Here is a 21,488-nt window from a genome sequence, read left to right as displayed (position 1 = left end):
ATTTAGGTGTGTTGAGTCTTCAACCTCACATTTTATTGTTTGTGGAGCTCATTGAGGGTCCACTGACTTGGAATACAATCTCCTCACCCTGCCCCCTTATGTGCTTTTTTTCAGGCGTGAGAACCATACTGTAATCACAGCCTTTGGGTCCAGACCCTCGATTTTTGATCTGCAGTTCTCCAAAAAGACAACAGGTGCAACAAGTGTCTTCGTCCAGTGAGTGGGAAGCATTTGGGCCCATATTTATACTTTTTATGCGTCGCATTTGCGTAGTTTTTTGACGCAAAAACGGCGCAAACTTGCAAAATGCCATTGTATTTTGTAGGTTTGCGCCGTTTTGCGTCAAAAAGCGGCGCAAATGCGGCGCTAAAAAAAAGTATAAATACGGGCCTTAGTTTTTAGCCCGTGAATGGTCCTCAGACTTGTGCAGAGGTCGTCCACGAACTAAGGCAGACCAGATATACAAAAAAGTTAATCCTTTCGGGCACACCGGGCACCTTTGCCCACTCTGCTTTTCTGTCCTCACCGCACTGTCTGTGTGAGGCAGAAGAAGCCGGCGTGTTTAAAGAGAACACAATCAGCTTGTTTGCAGTAAACACTTTCCCAACAAAAGTCCAATTCCTGCCAGAACACGTGTGATGTTACAGATTAGAACAAGAAATAGGCATACACATGAAAAAAGCAAAGTTGTAGGTGTTCACCACTAAATACCAATTGTAAATATGTTACTGTATCTCACGCTTGAAAAAAATAACTTGCTTCATACCACACTGGTCTCCAAAATGTCATAAATAACTGGTCTTGTTATTCTCAATTTATTGACGCTATTTACAGTATGTTTATGCAATTGAATCTTATGATTGGATGCATACAGAAATTGTAATGGTACTGTTTAATATTTAGTGTTATGACCTTGGAAGAATGGATGGATGGGTTGGCCTTTAGAGAAAAAAAACTCACTCAAGTGGCTGCTGATTAAGCAATAGAAAGGTTTGTTATTTCACATGCCTTTCATGCTGTTGGCTATGTTGAGAACTCCGGTTTATTTTACCCCTGGCAGTGTCTCAGAGGGAGGACGTCAGCCAAGAGTGACAACTTTAGATTGATCTAGTGCGACAGTTGTGCATGTGGTTAGCAACGGCACTCAGTTTTAGGGACAAGTACTTATTTTTCATCATCAGACGCAAGAGAGAACAAGAAAGAAAAGAGAGAAAGGAGAGAGAGAAAGATGGAAAAACAGTGACAGAGAATGGATTAAAAAGAACGTGCATGATTGAGATAACGAGATGGGAACTGTAGGGTGGTGGAAGAAAGACGTGACGTAGAATTAAAACTAGTGAAAGGATGTATTTATCAACCTTGGCATTCAGCAGCGGAACGCTCCTCAGGAACGGCCCGTGCACTTACTTCCTTTACCATTTAAGCAATGAGCTGAGTATAATTCACATATTGATGGAGGAAGATGTGAGCTCCAAGGCCCAAGTCCCTCAGCTGCTCCATGTAAAGCACCCTGTAGGGCCCAGGAAGTAGGTGGAACAAAATGGCACTCATCGGTCCAGCTTCCAAACACCTCAAAAGAACAGAGAATCAATATAATGAACACCTGCCACCTACATGCCCCTTTACGCAACTAGGTGGATGAATGGACCTATTGGCTAATCATGTCTAAAGTTTGTCTGATATTAAATAAAATAAGCACGCTCATGAGAAGAATGAATGAAAACTCCGATATGAATGAACAAGATTATGAGAAAAAAGCGCAGATAAATACTCCTCATGATTTATAGGTGGAAGGCAGTTTTATGCAGATTGGTAGTGCCAGGCCCTCCTCTGCAGTGTGCCTCATCCTGTCCCCCTATTTCTCTTGTGCCCAGTATCCTCACATTAGTCTTGCCCCCCGTTCATGGAGCATTCCTTTACTCCAGATGGGCTGTAGCTGCTCATCAGGGACAGCAGGATGCTGGAGAAACAAAAGTGAAACATAACATTCTCGAGCCAGGATTTCCCAGACACACCCTTAAATTTTGAATGATCTTCTCCAAAGTGGGGGGAAATAGAACTTGAATCTGCAGGTAATGACAAAATGTGAATGAACAAAGAGGAATATAAAAAAGCCTCACCAACCAACTGGTGTGGAAGCAGAACAAAATATGAGAGGCAGCGATTCGATCCAGAATGGTGCCTCTACATTGGAGGCAGCAGCCATCATGTGTAATTGAACAAAAAGCATAAATCATTCATATGGTATATTTATTCAAAACAAAAGATAGATAGGTAATTGCAGTGAACACTCCAGTTGCATAGGAAGATGTTCCGAGAACTTCATTTGGAACAAACAATAGGTTAAAATATAAAGTAACTGCAAGCAACTCGAAAGCCGACAACCCATGACGAAACTGACAAAAAGACCTGCAAATCAGCCCTCCGGTTCTGTTGGCAGATCAGATCCACCAATGGTCAGCACTGACTGATCACATCAAAAAACAGCACAAACAACTCGAAAAAGCCTTTGCCATTGTGAAGGACTTAACTTGACCTGCTGCCAGCTCCACAACCATCACCCCTACACAGGACCTCTATGCCCAGCTTTTCCATCACTGCAGCAGCAAGATCAGCAACATCTACAATAACCTCAACCCCCAGTCGAGTCATCCACTCTAAGAGCCCATGGAGACAAGCCCCTAGAGGAGGGCCAGACTGGGAACCCAAAGCAGCCCTGGCAAATTTTGTTAGACCAGCCCCCATAGGGTGCATAGTGAGCGAGCCTGAGAACTACAATGGAGTTTGCGGGATGGGCTCCCTCCCCCCAAGAAAATTTGGGAAACAGTGGCAGAAATGGTAAATTCTGCAACAAGTCTTTCATTAGTAATTCAATTTTATTAGTTTTTAAAGCACAATAAATGATAATCTCACAGCGCACCAGGATACAGCAATCTTTATTGGGGTCCTTCCGTGATTTCCTCACTATCGCCCTCTAACAGTGCCTCTCAACTCTCCATAACCCCTTCTCACATGTATTCAATTTGTGTTATAGTGTAACTCTCACCAGCTTATGGTCTTGGAGCACTTTACATCACACACACATAGAGACAATAAATCATACACGTGTAAATTAGTGTATAGAAAATGTTGACAAAGTAGACTACAAGGGGTAGGATTCACATGTCATACATACTGAAAGGCAGTTTGTCAGAGTGCTTGGTTTGGGGAAGTATAAACTCGGGATTCAGAATGTAACACAGTGGTTAGGGTTGACTTATAACAAATTATTTCTACCCAAACAACCCCTTTTTCTAGCAAAATTAGGATCATCAAAGACTGGGGAAAAACATAGCTTTTTAACCTGTACCATGAAGTTTGCATGCAGATCTTTGATGTCAGTTCATAGCTCACTGTGCTAGATTATAATTATAATTTATGAACTGCACAGTAACAAAAGGAGCTCTGTGACAAAAGCCGTAGCCCACTGAACTGAACATATGCACATAAAATACTGTTCTGTGATCTGCATGGTACACATTTGTTGCAGGAGGCATATTAACCCTCTGCATTACCTTAGATGAGTCAAAACTGCCAGTAGACAAAACAAGATCTCTCTCCAACAGGTACATTAATCACCAGAGTTACCTTGGCACTTCTATTGTTGCCAGAAAACTATTGGATATACAAGGAACTCTGCGGTGCTTTTAAAACTGCTGCACTGCTACAAAACCGGCCCCCAGTAACAAAAGCGCCCCACCCTTCCAGCTTTATGGGGAAACGCTCAATGCCTGCTTCAGCCACTCTTGCCTTGCCTCAGGGCCCCACCATAACCACCTTATTGACCATAGCTGAAACTGCAGCTACCATGTGCTCCTTTCACTTGGAAACACTGTCAGACCAGTGCCTCCACTACATCTTCTCCAAAGGATTGGATCCCAACAGCACAACTCTTTTCTTGATTCTCAGCAACTCTATCAATACTGCCACCTTCCCGGGCACCTGGAATCACACCTCTGTCCCCTCCTTCTGAAGGAACCCTCAGCAGACCTGAAGACGCAGGTGAACTACAGATTGCTTTCCTTACTGCCCTACTCTACCAAAGTCATGGAGAAAACCATCAACCAAAGACTAGCAGAACACCTAAACAACAATCATCTCTTCAACACCACTCAATCTCATTTGAGGCTCAACCACAGTACTGGGGCCACCCTTATTGCTGCCACAGATGACATCCGGTTGATCATTGAAAAAGTAGACACCACAGCTCTAATCCTATTTGATCTATCCACCACTTTTGACTCCTTCTTCTACCCCATCCTCATTCAATGTCTCCACAAAGCTGGCATACATGGACTCACTCTTTGCTGGATCTCCTCCTTTCTCACCAGATGCACCCACCCGGTCAGTCTGGATCCCTAGACCTCGACTCTGTCACCCACATCTGTGCAGTGCACCAATAATCATATTTCAGACCCCACGCTGTTCAATGCCTACATGGCTCCCCTCACCAGCACCATCCAATCCCATGTAATCAACATTCTTTCCTATGCCGACGATACCCGGCCAATCTTTTTCCTTTCTAATGAAACTCCAGCACTTGAACCAACTTCAACTCCTGCATGTCCGAAGTTGCCAGTTGGATGAAGACTAACCTTCTGACCCTCAACATCAACAAAATAGAAGTGGTACTCTTCGGAAAGGATACCTCAATATGGAACACCATCTGGTGGCCCACTAAAGTATACAAAAAGTGATGGATGGAATCCACAAATTAATCTCAGCCACTGGTAGTTACTCGGGGTGCATCCCAGTCTGTTATTTTGCTCACTATGCCAACTCAGTTTGGAGCCAGCCATATGCAAATCAGTCTTGACCCTGCTCCAATGGGAAGAGTCCAGCCCGAATCGCCAGGCCAGATCCTCCCTGAACTGAAACACAAGCAACCCAGGACCAGTTTTGCACTAGTTAGGCCTCGTCACCCTGGTATAGCTTGGTTCCAGTGACACAGTGTGCACGGGACCCAAGGCCGAACATCTGATGGTCAGCAGATCTCAGGCCTACAACCTGCCTGGCCACCTAAGCCAAGAACCTAGGAATATTGGTAAACTATCAACTATCGATGACCAGCCATGTCACCACAGTCGCCTCCTCAAGTTTCCACACCGTAAAACGTCTCATAAATCTTTAATTGGCTCCTAATCAACACCCACAGAACCATCACCCAGGCCCTTATCACCAGCAAAGTGGATTATGGAAACAGTGTTTATGTCTGCATCACCTCCCAACTGACCAGAAGACTTTCGACCATACAAACCTCAGCAGCTAGCCTCACACTCCTGTCCCGCACACATCACCCGGCACCTCAGAGACCTCCACTGGCTCCCCATACACAAATGTTCACTCTTCAAGCTCCTCACACACACATACAAAGCCCTACAGAATCTGGGACCATCCTACCTCAACAGTCACTTCAACTACCACATGCCTATTAGAAACCTCCACTCCGCTAGCCTCCTGCTTGCACACATCTCCCAAATCCTTAGAGCAAGAGCCATACGTCATGCCTTCTCATAACTTACCTCCAATGACACCCCCCACACATCAGAGCTGCTTCCTCATTCCTTGAATTCCACAAGAAACTGAAGACATGACTCTTTACTAAAACCTCATCTTGGCCAGTACAGTACCACTAGCCTCTCTAGAGCTGGGATACCCTCCTTATAACATAACAAAAATTGGAGAACTAGAAACACCAATTATAAGAAATTCAGCAAGAGTCCTTGACGAGGACCCATTTTAACCCAGATTTTAAAATAACACACACCGTACTTCGTAGTAGCACTTTATAGACATGCACGGTAATGAGTGTATAAGCAGATGGTAAACAACAGGCTTTGCCTCACCTTCCTACTAGGTGAGGGACCAGAAAAGGATTAGTGCATTGAACATGGTTTGGAATAAAATGGCAAATGAGCAAAAATAAATATGGTGCACTGGAGATTTTGATCTAGTAAAAGTGTTCGTACCATTTCCACACAGCACCGAGTGGCCTCATGTTGCAAACAAGTTCAGTGATATACAGGAGGGTTTAGGAGGTTTTCAGCCTTAAAAAGATTGTAAACGTTGAAGCCAAAATGTTTTATTTTGTGCCAACATTTTTCAAATCTGGCTAAACAGTCATAGGATTTACAGACATTTCTGAAAGAATCTTCTTTAATCCCCAACAGTCCCCAAAAGCACTTGCTTAATGAGGAAATTAGGTGCATGATATAAAACACTGGTTCTTCAGCGGCAAACATTATTTTGTTACAGAGAAAGCAGTGGCTATCTGATACATTATACCCCACTAGAAGGAACATGGATTCCATGCTGTACTGCTCCAGGGATCTGTAGCAGACATTGCTATCTCACTACTGAGACATCCACAGAGCTCCCACAGTGCCACAGCACTAGACAGTGAACTTTAAAAGCAATTGTGAGGGTCAAAAATACCCCTGTACTGCACCAAGCAAGCAATCAATCCAAACAAGCCCATCCTTCTCCACGACAGGTAAACAATACACTTTGCAACAAACCTTTCACATGAATTGGTCAAGACGTCATAGATTATGAAGTAGTGAAATAATGTCATGCTCTGTGACGCAAGCCTGACCCTCAACAGGCGTGTTGTTGCTAAATGTTTCAATATTAAGCATAAGTTCCTTAAATTCTGACTAAAAGTCATTGTTATTACAAGCAGTTGAAAAAATGGATAACAATTCCACATAGACTATCATTTTACAATATATACATATAGCATATTTCACATTAGCACCCCTCTATTTTCGTCTTTCTATGACGTCCGAGTGAAACTCAGACATATGTTATGAATGGGAAACTCGGCTATTGACAGCACAATACAGTGTCTACAAGCTCATCCAACATTTCTTTGCACAAAATGCACCACCAAATTTTGCTACGCTGGGTTTTCAGACGCGGTGTTATTATTCCTGGTATTACAACACATCTACTGTCTTAACTTCACTCCTCTGAACCGCAAACACTGAATTCTCGTTTTACAGCATTCTTCCAACCACTACACAAAGGCACCTGCCACTACACCATGCCCCCTGCTGCACCGTAATTTATTTTACCATTACACAACTCCCTTTGCTACTATTTCATGTGCCCTGTGGTCACTCCTTTGGCCGGTATATTGTCTCCCATGATTGCACCACTCCTTCTGTTACAATGCCACTCCTCGAGATTCCAGGGGTGAAGGCGCTGCCAGAAAGTGGCACTGCCAGACAGACAATTCTCGGTTTTGAAACCCCAAAAAAATCCTTTCTTTTTTTTTGGTCATAAAATATTGACAAGTACTTGAACTTCTGTCGTCAGCCCTACACACCCATACATAGGAACATCTCAGAGTTCCCAGACACTGGTCCACTTAAAGTGGATATGTGCCAAATTTTCAGGATAACTGCTGACTGTTTAAATGAATCCCTTTTAGATAAATCACATGTGCATTTGTCACATAGGGAGATCCTAAAATCTGGCCGGAATCCCCCTATGAACCAACGTTGGTCAACCCTGATTGATGGATCATTTAATTTATGTTTATTTTACAATTTACGATAAAAAGGTCAGGTTGTGTGTCCCGTGGTGAAATCTGTGTCTGACCTCAAATTCACACGATTGAATCCAAGCAGAGTCCCCTCATCCTTTCATGCTCCAAAAATCCCAACACATTGTGGCTGAAAATCTCCCTCGTCTTCCAGAAGAGGGCCATGGAGGGAAACATAAAGTGGGCATTCTGATACGTGGGATACGGATCAACTTTTGTTTTTATTCCTAATTGGATGGCTGTCTATTATTTATCCAGTTTTTGATCCCTGTCCTTAAATTCTGCTGTTTTTGCGTTAAAGCCCCTTGTAAGAGTTATCTCCACTGTAAATTTATCTCGAGCATATCCCTGCATAAACAATTTCCCCAGTCGGGTTTTGTTTAACCTGGAGATTCAAAGATGCAAACCATTTATTCATAGAAAATGCAACAATTTTGGAAATGAAATTTGAATAATAAAAATACTCATGGAACACAGACACCTCTCCAATAGTGTCCTATGTGTGTAGTAGTGCTACTGCTTTAAGTGCTAATCTAGTAGCATTTGGAACTGTTGATCTCTGGCCTTGGAGATGGAGCTGTACCCCTCCCTCCATACCCCGAAAATACTCACCCGTCCAGAAAATGAAGCGTTTTAAAAATAATTGCCTGGCACCTCCACCCTGAGTCCCACCTAGACATACTCTGGCCCTGCCTCCAAGCAATTCAGCTTCCCCTGACCCTGTTGTGGCCATGCTAAGCCCATTCTTCTAATAGGAAGTCCCAGTTAAAGGAATGAACCCTGGAAGCTCAGGAGCAACAGCCTGCTCTTAAATTATTAAATTATTCAAATCTCAGCAAACGAACAGTGTTCAAATAGTTTGGGGGCACTAAATGGATGTTACTGACCTTGGGAGCCTAAAAATGAGCTCTCGATCTCCTACCCCCTCTAATGCAAGGCTCTAAAACTGCACATTTGGAGGGTTGTGTCTAAGAATCATTCTTTTTGTGGGAATCCCAGCTCCCAAACCCTCAAGAGGCTGCAATCAGTTTCCCAGATTTGTCCATCAGACAGAACGGCCAGTCCTGTTGATCATGCTTCCTCACCGTAGTGGGGGAGGTGTAAGGCAGTTTACCTCATTAAAATAAAGAATAGGCCTGATGATCCTGGCGATGAAGGCAGCTGATGATTTGTTGGGAGGCCACACAGTATGCATTATGCACAATGTACATGTATGCAATATACAAATCTCTGACAAAAGAACCCAAAGCACAATGCATAAACTAATAAACTATGTTTTCCTCATATGAGGTGAAGGGATGGTTATTACACACAAACAAGCGTAACTACATGCATGGAGCATGTGTGACTGAAATACTTGACCCTGAGACACATCATTGCTGCCACATACTAACCTTCCCACCTCTCTGCAACCATTCCCCTATCTCTTATATATTCATAATGCAGTATTTCATTTGACGATTTGGGCACTCCTACCTCCACACCTGTCGAGTTATGTCTCAGAAATCATTGTAAATATGTAAGTTACTCCTCAATATCATTTTGTCAAGGTGTCATTGATCATTTTTCATCCTTCACCTTTCAACAATCACCTAATTGCCTATGTAAGCAGATTAACTCCATATTTGTTTAATGCACAGTGATGTGTTCCTGTGCAAAGTATTTCTTTTCAAAGTTTCCCTGCCTTTCTGCAAGTTAATAAATCCATGACTAGCCTAATGTTCTTTTGGCTGCATATTTTGCCTTCTGGTCTTTTTAGCTTCAGATTGGTTCCTGACTTTTTAAAGCTATTGTGTGGTATTCAAAATCAGCAGCCTAGTTGTTACTTGAGTTGCTATCTATGTTGCACTGCTCATTCTGCAATGCGGATTTTTGAGTTGGGATGGATTCTAGAAAGAATGTGGGAAGGATATGTCTGGAGCTAAAGAATGGAGCAAGTTATACTCCAAGAAACCTGTTTTCCACTCTTCAACTGCCTTGTTTATTTTGGGGAATCTGAATTATACACTGGTGTTATGGTCGTGAAGGATATTTCAACAAAAACTGTTAGCATGTTTTAGGAAGGTGTTTTCAGAAAAGCAGTCACAAGTCTATCTTGACAGATAATGGAATACAACTTATATCACGAGAAATTGAAACATTTTATTGGGAAGGAGAACAGTACACACAAATGTTCCTTTTACCACCCTCAAACGAATGGAGTGGTTTTTGTGTGGAGAGCCCTAAAATCTTATGCAGAATACACCTCAACAACATGCCCATGGTTGGGTGGTTTAGGGATGGTGGTAACCTTCAATTTCATGAGGCAGTGGATCCCAAGAGAAGGTGCAAAACAGCATATCAAAAATACAGTCAAACAATGAAGGGTAGCTTCTACTGGTGAGTTCTAGGGCGGTCTTAGAACATTTAGAAAGATTTGTGGCAAAAGTTAAAAAGGTACAATACAGAAATCACAAAGGGCAGATGCATAACGTCACTGCCATAAAATCACACAGCAACAGGGCAAAACAAGATTAACAGGCAAAATCAAATATATGCCAAGTCCCAAAAGAGCAGCAAAACCAGATAGAAATCGGACAGCATCCTTAGTATTGAGGGATTATATAGGAAATGGCCCCCTAGAATATAATAAAATCTGCCAATTCATCATGGTCTGAGTGAAAGAATACAATGTCAGAAAAGCAGAGCCTAGAAGTAATAAGCATAATATTGCCTTGCCACCTAAACACTATACCATTACATGAATATCGATTCATCCCCCCACTATGATAATGGCATCAAGAAATGACAGAACAAACTAGTTGCAAAACAGGGAACTACTGTGAATGAATGCAGTACAACAAGCAGGTGGAAGAAACCTTAATGGTTGAAACATTACTCAGCTCATTCTAGAGAGTCCTCTTTGAGAACAACATAATTCGAAAATAAACAAGCATGACTTTCACGGATATGTACAGCTCAGAAATAATAAACAGTGAATGTGCAGGGTGGGACATCCATTTAGAGCAAGATGGCATTGAGGTCCATCTGAGGCCTAGCTAGTATAAGTCACATTTTCCTGACCTTGACAGGTCATAGAAAAATTGTTTCAAGGGCAATGCCATCATATAAGTGTACTGAGGGAAACCTGGGCTGATTGCAGAAGCCCCCTAACTTTTTGCCCGCATCTTTCACTTATGCTGGTGTTTTTCTGACTCTGATGGTGCCCTGGGCACTACGAAACAGTCCCAGGGCATGTGCTCTGATTAAAATAGATATGCAAATTAGGCTAATTATAATTGGCTGTATCAACCTACAGATAAGTCCCTAGTATATGGTAGGACATTTAGGTTTAGGGGCTCCAGCATAGGTAGTGCACTCATAGGTGTACTCCTGCGGTGCCCAGTGTCATTTTAAAGGCAGGCCTTCCTTGCTGGCTGCTTTTAAATTAAAGTTAACCCTAAATTCATCTTTGGAAATAAAAGTACTTCCAAAGTCCTAAGCTACTTTATTTTTACATATGTCACCCTAAGGTGTACCCTAGGTGCCTGCAGGGTTGGGTGCAGGGTAACTATAAGCAGGGACTTTATAAAGGATTTTTATAAATCCTGGTGAGGAAAAAATAGTTTCATTTGTTTCCCCCATTGTAGTGAATGGGATCCATAGGCTAACATGGGGAGACTTTATTTTAAAATAATAAAGTCTTATTTTCCATTGAAAGGAGCTCAATATGACATGTTTAGTATCAAATTAAAAGTTAAAAAAGAGTTTTAGAACTCTTGCTAAAAGTTACCAGTCTCAGCTCTGTAGTGTCCTTCTCTGATTGGTCAGCCTCTGGCAGCCAGGCCAGGCTACCTTGATGTGGTGTGAGGTGACCTGGGTTGACGCAAAGGAAGCATCTGGTAGGAGGAGATCTGCTTCAGCAGATGGTAGAACAGGATGGGGGAGAGCAGCCAAACTGGCCTTCAAGGGAGGGAAGGACATTTGGGACAGCAACTGTACCTCCCCCATTTTCTGTAAACCCAGTCAGCCAAGTGCACTCTGATTAGATTAAGGAAGGGGTGTGTTAAGGGAATCTTAGCCACACCAGTTGGTGGGCTCAGTCAGACCTAACCTCTGAAACTGAATTTTTGCTATCTTGGATTTTGGGAGAATGTTCGTCCCTGGCATTGATTTTTCCCATACTTCCAAGGAAATGGTCACTCAAGAGGGTTGTGGCCTGCACATGATTGGTCAAGATCTCCCCCCTTTGCTTTCCACCCCAGGAGCAAGGATAAAATTGGCAGAGCTGCACCCCAGATCAGATCCCTACAAGGAACAAGACAGGAAGAAGAAGGACTGCCCTGCTGGACCCCTGACCTGCACCTTGACACTGGACTCTGAACGACTGCACCAGCTACATACTTGAGCTTTACTACTAAAAGAAGGTACAGGTAGAACATGACAGACCAGAGTCCCCTGCATTAAGTCCTGAAGAAACTGACCAGCTGACCAGTGACCAGTGGTCATTTTTGGATCTGAGCAGGGTGCATTGTGGGAGTTGGAGTCCTTTCCCTGAAGGAGCACCTCAGAGCTTCTGGAAACTTGGGGTGAGTTGTGAACTCCTAAAGAACATTGGAGGAACTTCTGGAAGATGATCTTGAAGTTTTCAGCAACTTTGGAAAAAAGCTCCATAAGTGGACTGACCCAATGCCGTGAGTCAAGCTGGCTTACATCGAATGTGACTCAGCCTGACTTGCAGGTTGGACCAGCTGAAAAGGAGCCCCATACTTCCAGGATTTTACCAGGGGCTCTTGGAAAAGCAATCCAACAACGTTGACTTGAAATTGGCTTGCTGTGGAGGGTCGTCCGACATCGGAGAGAGAAAGCTCCCAAAAAGATTCTAATTCAAAATGTAAAAAGTTGATGAGACTTCCCGTGCAGTGGATCTGAGGAGGGCTCCAGGGAGGTCGGCTTCAAGTTGGTCTCGGACAAAGATTTCCGTCATGAAAAATCATCGAAGTCCAAACGTAGAATCGTTCACGAGGGCTCCTGCGATGCATATCTGAAGAGCGCTCCAGGAAAGTCAGATCCAACTTATGACTTCGTCTCAGTGAAGAAAAGCTTCAAGAAAAAGACAAAGGGGGTCATTACAACATTGGCGGTAAAAGCCGATTACCGCCGTGCAGAAGACCGCCAACACACCGCCGCGGCTGCGGAATTCCGCCACAGCTATTATGACCCACAGCTCGGAACCCGCCGAAATTCAGACACCCACACAAGTCCGCCACACGAAAGGTCAGTGTAAAAGTGGCGAAAACAAAACCTCCACCGTCACGCCAACAGAAACACGCCCATGCTATCACGACCCACGAATCCACGCGGCGGTCTTTCAACCCCAGTATTCCATTGGCAGTACACACCGCCGCGCTCAAAATACACACACATCTCCAAAACACCGCCACATTGGACAATTCAAAATACACACACCTGATACACATACACACACCACTCCCACACACCCATTACAATATAAAACACACACCCACATCACCCACAAACCCCTACGACCACAAGTCACGACCGAAGGCCAGAGAGACAGAGAGCACAGCAACTGAGAACCCCACCACACAACACCATCACCCATACAACATTACACGCACAATAGACCACACACCACTACACATTACCACACACATCAACACTGACACCACCCCACACATCACTCAAAACACCCCATGTCACGCCAAAGACACCCCCGGTTTTCCGAGGTGGAGCTCCGGGTCATGGTGGAGGAAATTCTACGTGTAGAGCCACAGCTATTTGGCTCATAGGTGCAGCACACATCCATAGCCAGGAAGATGGAGCTATGGCGCAGAATAGTCAACAGGGTCAACGCAGTGGGACAGCACCCAAGAAATCGGGAGGACATCAGGAAGAGGTGGAACGACCTACGGGGGAAGGTGCGTTCAGTGGTCTCCAGGCACAATATTGCGGTTCAGCGAACTGGCGGCGGACCCCCATCTCCTCCCCCACAACTAACAACATGGGAGGAGCAAGTCTTGACCATCATGCATCCAGAGGGCCTCGGAGGAGTCGGTGGAGGAATGGACACTGGTAAGTCAAATCTTAACTATCATATCCCCCACCCTACCTGCATGCCATCACACACCCCCACCCTCACCCCCTCCCCTATCACTCCAACTCCTCACTAATGTACTAATAACACAAACCACACATCCCAACACCAAGCCCTGCATGACACAACTAAGCACGGTCACCCCTCACCAAAGCATGCTCACTGCACACACCCATAACAACCTCCTAACCCTCATCACACAAACCCGCACACAGGAATGCTTGCACTGGGGTACACTAACACCCACCCATTGCACACCATTACACACACACATACAATAATCATGGTCTTATATCCCTGCAGGACCACTAAGGAACGTCACCACACAGGAGGGTCCAGACATCTCCACTCCACCCACAGAAGAGGCCCACAGTGACGACAGCAGCTCTGCCCTACTGGATCCTGATGACCAGCCCGGACCATCGTGGGCCTCGGGACAGTCGGTTCCCCTTGTACAGGCACAGCCCAACAACGACCTTCCACCCTCTGGTAACACCAGCACAGCACCCACCCAGCGGGGCCATACCTCCGTACCCAGGACACGTCAATCAGCTGTGTGTCCACCACTACAGGGAACCCAGAATAACCCACCACCCCAACAACAATAGGGACCTGGGGACAGTGGCAGTGGGCACACGGTCCAGGGGACGGAGGCACAGGAACACAGGGGAACTGGGAGGGCTGCTGTGCGACAGGGGGCGGACAGGCCAAGGGAACCCACTCTCCACGAGGCCCTCTCCTCCATCATGGGAGCATACCACCACTCCCAGAAGACGATGGCGACGGTTCTGGCCAAGTTTCAGGAGACCCAGCGCCTGCAGGACGAACAGTATTTGGGGTTCAGGGAGGAGCTCAGGACCATCAGCTCTGCCCTGGGCACCATCGTAGGGGTGCTGAAGGACATACAAAAAACCATGATGGACACTGTGGCACTCCAAGGGGCCCCTGACACTAGCATGGACGATGAACTGCCCACCACCTCCGCCGGCGCTAGTGGACAGGACGCCCCTCCACAGGACCACCACACCAGCACCCCACCCCCTGCAGACGGACAACCACCACGCAAGCGGTCCCTGAGATCCAGGAACAGGACAGAGCAAGATGGCAAGACCCCCCCCCAGGAAACGAGACCACCCTGATTGTGCTCCCACTGTCCCACTTTGTTACCCTGTCCATACTTAAACTGCTCCAGCTCCACTTCCTATGCCCATATGGGCAGTGCACCTGTGTGACCAATAGACTGGACTCTGCCATGGACATTCCTCCACCGTCCCCCATCACCATTTTACAACCCCCCTCCATTTTTGAGCACTTAAATAAACACCCTTGAACCACAAAACAATCTGGAGTCAGTCTGTGATTTGGTTAATTTGTATTATCAATGACAGTGTCAAAATGCGTTCCCAATTGTAAAGCCAACATACCTATGTCACACATCACAAGTCCTTGAAGGATGCAAGCAGATGACACACGTTGGTAACCACACCTGTGAAACCATAATGGAAAGGTACAACTCAGTGACCAAATACTGCTATGAAGTAACAGACAGGATAGAGGTAGAAGTATGAAAGTGAATGTAATGTGAAAAAAGGTTTTTCTCACCTGTGTGTCACTGGAAATATTGCTGTATGACTGACTCCCTGTTGTCTATGTCTTCTTCCTCAGCTTCCTCCTCATCACTGCCCACAGGCTCCACAGGCTCCACAGCTGCCACAACACCACCATCTGGACCATCCTCCTGTAGAAAAGGCACCTGGCGTCGCAAAGCAAGATTGTGAAGAATCGAGCAGGCGATGATGATCTGGCACACCTTCGGTGAGTAGAATAGGGAACCACCTGTCATATGGAGGCACCTGAACCTAGCCTTCAGGAGGCCGAAGGTGCGTTCGATCACCCTCCTAGTCCGCACATGGGCCTCATTGTACCGTTCCTCTGCCCTGGTCCTGGGATTCCTCACTGGGGTCAATAGCCAGGAAAGGTTGGGGTAACCAGAGTCCCCTAATAGCCACACACGGTGCCTCTGGAGTTGACCCATCATATAAGGGATGCTGCTATTCCGCAGGATGTAGGCGTCATGCACTGAGCCAGGGAACATAGCGTTTACCTGCGAGATGTACTAGTCTGCTAAACATACCATCTGTACATTCATGGAATGATAACTCTTCCGGTTCCTGTACACCTGTTCACTACTGTGGGGGGGGGACCAGAGCTACATGGGTCCCATCAATAGCACCTATGATGTTGGGGATATGTCCAAGGGCATAGAAGTCACCTTTCACTGTAACCAAATCCTCCACCTCAGGGAAAACGATGTATCTCCTTACGTTTTTCAGCAGGGCAGACAACACTCTGGACAACACGTTGGAAAACATAGGCTGGGACATCCCTGATGCCATGGCCACTGTTGTCTGAAAAGACCCACTAGCAAGGAAATGGAGCACTGACAGCACCTGCATGTCAGGGGGGATTCCAGTGGGATGGCGGATTGGTGACATCAGGTCTGGCTCCAACTGGGTATATTGTTCCTGGATAGTGACACGGTCAAACCTGTAGGTGATGATTAAATGTCGCTCCTCCATTGTCAACAGGTCCACCAGCGGTCGGTACACCAGAGGATTCCGCCATCTTCTCAAATGTCCCAGCTGACGGTGCATAGGAAGAACAGCAGCGACCACAGAGTCAACAAATTCCCAGGTATGTACCCACAGATACACAGAACATGACACCAAACACAAAACTCTTCCTGTATGTGTGTTGAGTGTAGGCCTAGCTATGTGTGACGCAGTAGTAAAAGAAGCCATGTGGGCCCCTGAAATGGCGGCTGCCTGACCTCTAAACTGGGACAATGGAAATGTGAGGCAACTGCGCTGGCGTTGTACCCCGTCGCGGTAGGCGGTCGTAGACCGCGGCGCAATGCTGCATTGGTTAACATTGGACCCTATGGGTCCCAGGAGCCAATGACGAAGTGCGCCGGCGGTGATGATACACACCGCAGCGGACTTCACCGCCGCGGACGTGACCGCCATTTTCTATCTGTTCAATCACTCAATACCTGATCTTCGACAGGAGAGGACCTACACTGCAAGTGCTGCTGTGACCTCAGTCTGGAAGAGACAATGGCTGCTGCGTCTGGGGAAAGGGCCCCTGCCTTCACTGCTCAGGAGTTGGAGAAGCTAGTAGACGGGGTCCTCCCCCAGTACACGCTACTCTACGGTCCTCCAGACCAACAGGTAAATACACAGGGAGCACGTTGTATGGGCTATGCCTGGGTGGAGAGGGCTGGTTGTAAGAGGGTAGGGGGCAGAGTTCAGGGAACATGAAGGACTGTGAATGCATTTGCCACATGTCAAGGGTAGGGATGGGGGCCACTCACATCGACGGTGCAGTTGGTAATGACTTCTCTTCTTCCCCTGTGCATGTCATGTAGGTCAGCGCCCACCAGAAGAAGGACATTTGGCGTGCCATCGCCAAGGAAGTCCGGACCCTGGGGGTCCACCAGAGACGGGGCACCCACTGCCGGAAAATATAGGAGGACATTCGCCGCTGGAGCAAGAAGACGGCGGAGGCTCAGCTGGGGATGGCCTCCCAACATGGGAGGGGTGCCCGTCGCACCATGACCTCCCTGATGTTCCGGATCCTGGTGGTGGCCTACCCGGAATTGGATGGGTGCTTGAGGGCATCACAGCAGACACAAGGGGGTGAGTACACTCTCATTCTGGGGACTTGGCGTGCAGTTCAGGGGTCTGGGTGGGGGAGGAGGGCTGTGGGTGTACCTAGGCCAGGCAGAAATACGTAGGCTAGGCCCCTCCGTAATGCAGGCCATGTGGCACTCCACCCCACCTCAGTAGTGGGCCAAGTACAGGTATAGATGCCCCTGTGGCATCCATGTGTGCAGATGTCCACCATAGCCATGTAGGCCATATCCCAGCAATTGCATCTGTAGAGGCCAAGAGCACGGCGTAGTGCAGGGGGCTGCTGTGTCTGTATTGTCCGCCAACGGTAGCGGTAAGCCATGCACTCAACCTGTCTTTCTTCTGTCGTCCCCTCCCCCTTTTTCTGCTCTCCCTGTTCTTTTGTGCATCAGCATCATCAGGCGGAGGTACAGTGGCACCAGGTCACGAGGGAGCTGCATCCCACATGGCCATGGAGGGCCACACCACGGACTCAGAATGCACCAGTGGGACGGAGGGCGAGAGGAGCTACACATCGGTCACCGGATCACCAACCAGCGACACGGACTCGTCCGCCGATGGGAGCTCCCGTGTGGTGGCGGCACCATCTGTGCCCCCCACTTCTACAGGTACAGCCGCCACCTCCCCTACCAGCACCGCCCTCCCAGCAGCCGCTCAGCATTCGCCCCGTGCCCGCTCACCCAGGAGGGTGGGCATCACCTTCGCCCCAGGCACCTCAGCCCCTGTCCCTGTCACCCCTGCTGCCCTCAGTGAGGAGGCCATTGACCTCCTCAGGTCACTCACTGTTGGGCAGTCTACCGTTGTGAATGCCATCCAGGGTGTAGAAAGGGAGTTGCAACACACTAATGCATTCCTGGAGGGCATTCATTCTGGTCAGGCTGCCCATCATCGAACCCTGCAATCTCTGGCCTCAGGACTGATGGCAGCCATTGTCCCTGTCTCTAGCCTCCCCCTTCCAACTTCCTCCACCCAGACCCAATCCCCTGTACCCCTGCCTGTCCCAAGCACACCATCAGACAAGCATGCATACACCTCAACACCTAAAAGTAGCTCAGGCAAACATAGGCACCACACAACCCACAGGCACTCACACAAGCATCACCCACATGCAGACACAGCAACATCCACTGCCTCCACTGTGTCCCCCTCCTCGTCGCCTCCCTCCTCCCTCCCAGTATCGTCTACACTCTCACCTGCATGCACTACATCTACAGGTACTAGGACTCGCACCAGAACACCCAGCACCACACCCCGCTCACCTGCACTCACCACCCCCACTCCCATTTTCACGTCCCCTGAGTCCTCTCCCAGTGTGTCTGTGATGCCCCCTCCCAAAGTACACAAACGCGGGCACCCACACACCCAACATCCATCCACCTCACGACAGCCTCCACTACCTGCACCTGCACCCAAAACACCTAAAGTGATACCTCCTACAACCACCTCCTCTTCCTCCACTCCCAGACCCCCTCCAGCTACCCATCCCAGTGTTCGTCAGAAACTGTCTCTCTGCAACGTTGACCTCTTTGCCCCCACCCCCGCCCCTCCAATTCATAAGTCCCGTAGTAGCGCCTCAGCCAAAAAGACTCCAGTACCAGTGGTGCGTGTTACAGGTGTGTGGAGTGCACCGGCCACCAGGGCAGGCAGTGTGACACGGAGCCAAGGCACTGCCAGTCCACCCCCTGCAAAGCATCTCAAGTTGGCAAGTGGCCGACGGGACCGGGTGAAGACTTCTGGAGGCAAAACTACTCACAAGGGTCCCAGGGGGATTGCAGAGTCAGCTGTGACTCCTCCAAAGGTGGTGAAGTGCCAGAAGAAGTCTGCACAGCCTCTTGAGAGCAGCACGGCAGAGAAGGGCGGCATCCTCCCCGGCAGCCGGGACGCCACCGCCAGCACCGTCGTCACTGGTCCGGAGACCACCGCCAGAGTCATTGCCCTGGAGGGCCCAAGTGTCGTCACTGGTCAGGAGACCACCGCCGGAGTCATTGCCCAGGAGGGCCCAAGTATTGTCACTGGTCAGGAGACCACCGCCGGAGTCAGTGCCCAGGAGGGCCCAAGTATCGTCACTGGTCAGGAGACCACCGCCAGAGTCATTGCCCAGGAGGGCCCAAGTATCGTCACTGGTCAGGAGACCGCCGCCGGAGTCAGTGCCCAGGAGGGCCCCGGCTGTCACAGCCCCGCTGGGCAATGAGGGACCATCTTGCCATACACCAATGCACAGGTCAGAGACCGCCATGGCAAAGCACTGCTGAACAGGGCAAGCACCGCTGAACAGGGCAAGCACCGCTGAACAGCCCAGAGACCGCCATGGCAAAGCACCGCTGAACAGGGCAAGCACCGCTGAACAGGTCAGAGACCGCCATGGCAAAGCACCGCTGAACAGGGCAAGCACCGCTGAACAGGTCAAAGACCGCCATGGCAAAGCACAGCTGAACAGGGCAAGCACCGCTGAACAGGACAGAGCACCGCTGCAGAAGGAAAAGACCGCCACATCAAGCATCGTTATCCCATGTACAGCTGGGACAGTGACGGGACAGGAACTGTCACGGGGAGCCTAATCCAGTCTAGGCACCATTCCCCCTCCAGAACCAGTGGAGAGATCCATCCACTACCTCTGTCCTTCACAGGATGAAGCACTCTGGGCACCAGTCCCCCTCCAGAACCAGTGGAGGCTGTTATCCACTTGAGAGACTGTAGCTTTGCACTCCCCAGGATATGGCAGTGGGCAACCCACCCACTGTAGAGACTTGAGAGACTGTGGCTTTGCACTCCCCAGGATTGAACAGTGGGCAAGCCACCCACTTGTTAGACTTGAGAGACTGTGGTTTTGCACTCACCAGGATATGGCAGTGGGCAAGCCACCCACTGTAGAGACTTGAGAGACTGTGGCTTGGCACTCCCCAGGATTGAACAGTGGGCAAGCCACCCACTTGTTAGACTTGAGAGACTGTGGCTTTGCACTCCCCAGGATATGGCAGTGGGCAAGCCACCCACTGTAGAGACTTGAGAGACTGTGGCTTTGCACTCCCCAGGAATGAACAGTGGGCAAGCCACCCACTTGTTAGACTTGAGAGACTGTGGCTTTGCACTTCCCAGGATTGAACAGTGGGCAGACCACCCACTGTAGAGACTTGAGAGACTGTGGCTTTGCACTCCCCAGGATAAAACAGTGGGCAACCCACCCACTGTAGAGACTTGAGAGACTGTGGCTTTGCACTCCCCAGGATACATCAATGGGCATGGCGACCCGTTGTGGATCTGGCGTAGTGCTGTAATCCGGCTGAGGTGCCCCCCCTTCCCTTCGCCCTGAGGTGCCTGTTGTATTTCTCTCTGATGACCCGGCAGTGTTCTCTCCGTTTGTGGACAGGTATCTTGTGTGGGCCTCGCCCATGCATTTTTGGCCCAGTGGTGGACGGACATTGAGCTGTGCATATCTGCACTACTTCTCGTAATGTATATACTTTTGAATGAGTTTATATATATCTGTATATATTTGAAACATGTATTTTGATACATTACAATGTTTGAACTGATTTCGTTTTGTCTTTGCATTCTTCCGGGGGGGGGTTGCAGGTTGTTACAGTGATGTTTGGAAATGCATTGGTGTGTGTGTTGTAATGTGCGAGGGTGGGGGTGTTGCGTGTGTGTCCCCCTGACTTTTGCCTTCCCCCCTCCCCTATGTCGTAGGTTCAATACTCACCGTTGTCTTCGCCGCCGCCGCCACCGCCGCCGCTGGTGTTCGTAGATGAGTAGGAAGACAAGGGCAGGTAGGATTTGTAATTCCGGCTCCACGGTGGCCTCCTTCCTCATGGGATGTGATAAGGTGAGCTTTTTCCCATTGCAAAAGCTGTTTCCGCAGTGTTTTTATCCACGGTGAAACCGCCCCGGAAAAGGTGGCGGATTGGCGGGTTGTTATACTGTGGGCGGTACATTGTCTTCCGCCTGTCTGTTGGCGGTGACCGCCGCGCTGCTTGTCTGTACCGCCGTGGCGGGCGGAGTGTTAAAGTGGCTGTCTTTGTTGGCGGTTTCCGCCACGGTCATAATTCCCTTTTTTGGTCCGCCGCCCTGTTTGTGGTATTACCGCACCTTTAACACCGTCCGCCAGGGTTGT

The sequence above is a fragment of the Pleurodeles waltl genome, chromosome 1_2 (genome assembly GCF_031143425.1).
Source record: "Pleurodeles waltl isolate 20211129_DDA chromosome 1_2, aPleWal1.hap1.20221129, whole genome shotgun sequence".
In the NCBI taxonomy this organism is placed as follows: Eukaryota; Metazoa; Chordata; class Amphibia; order Caudata; family Salamandridae; genus Pleurodeles; species Pleurodeles waltl.
The sequence above is the reverse complement of the archived record's forward strand: the minus strand, read 5'-3'. Positions refer to the sequence as shown.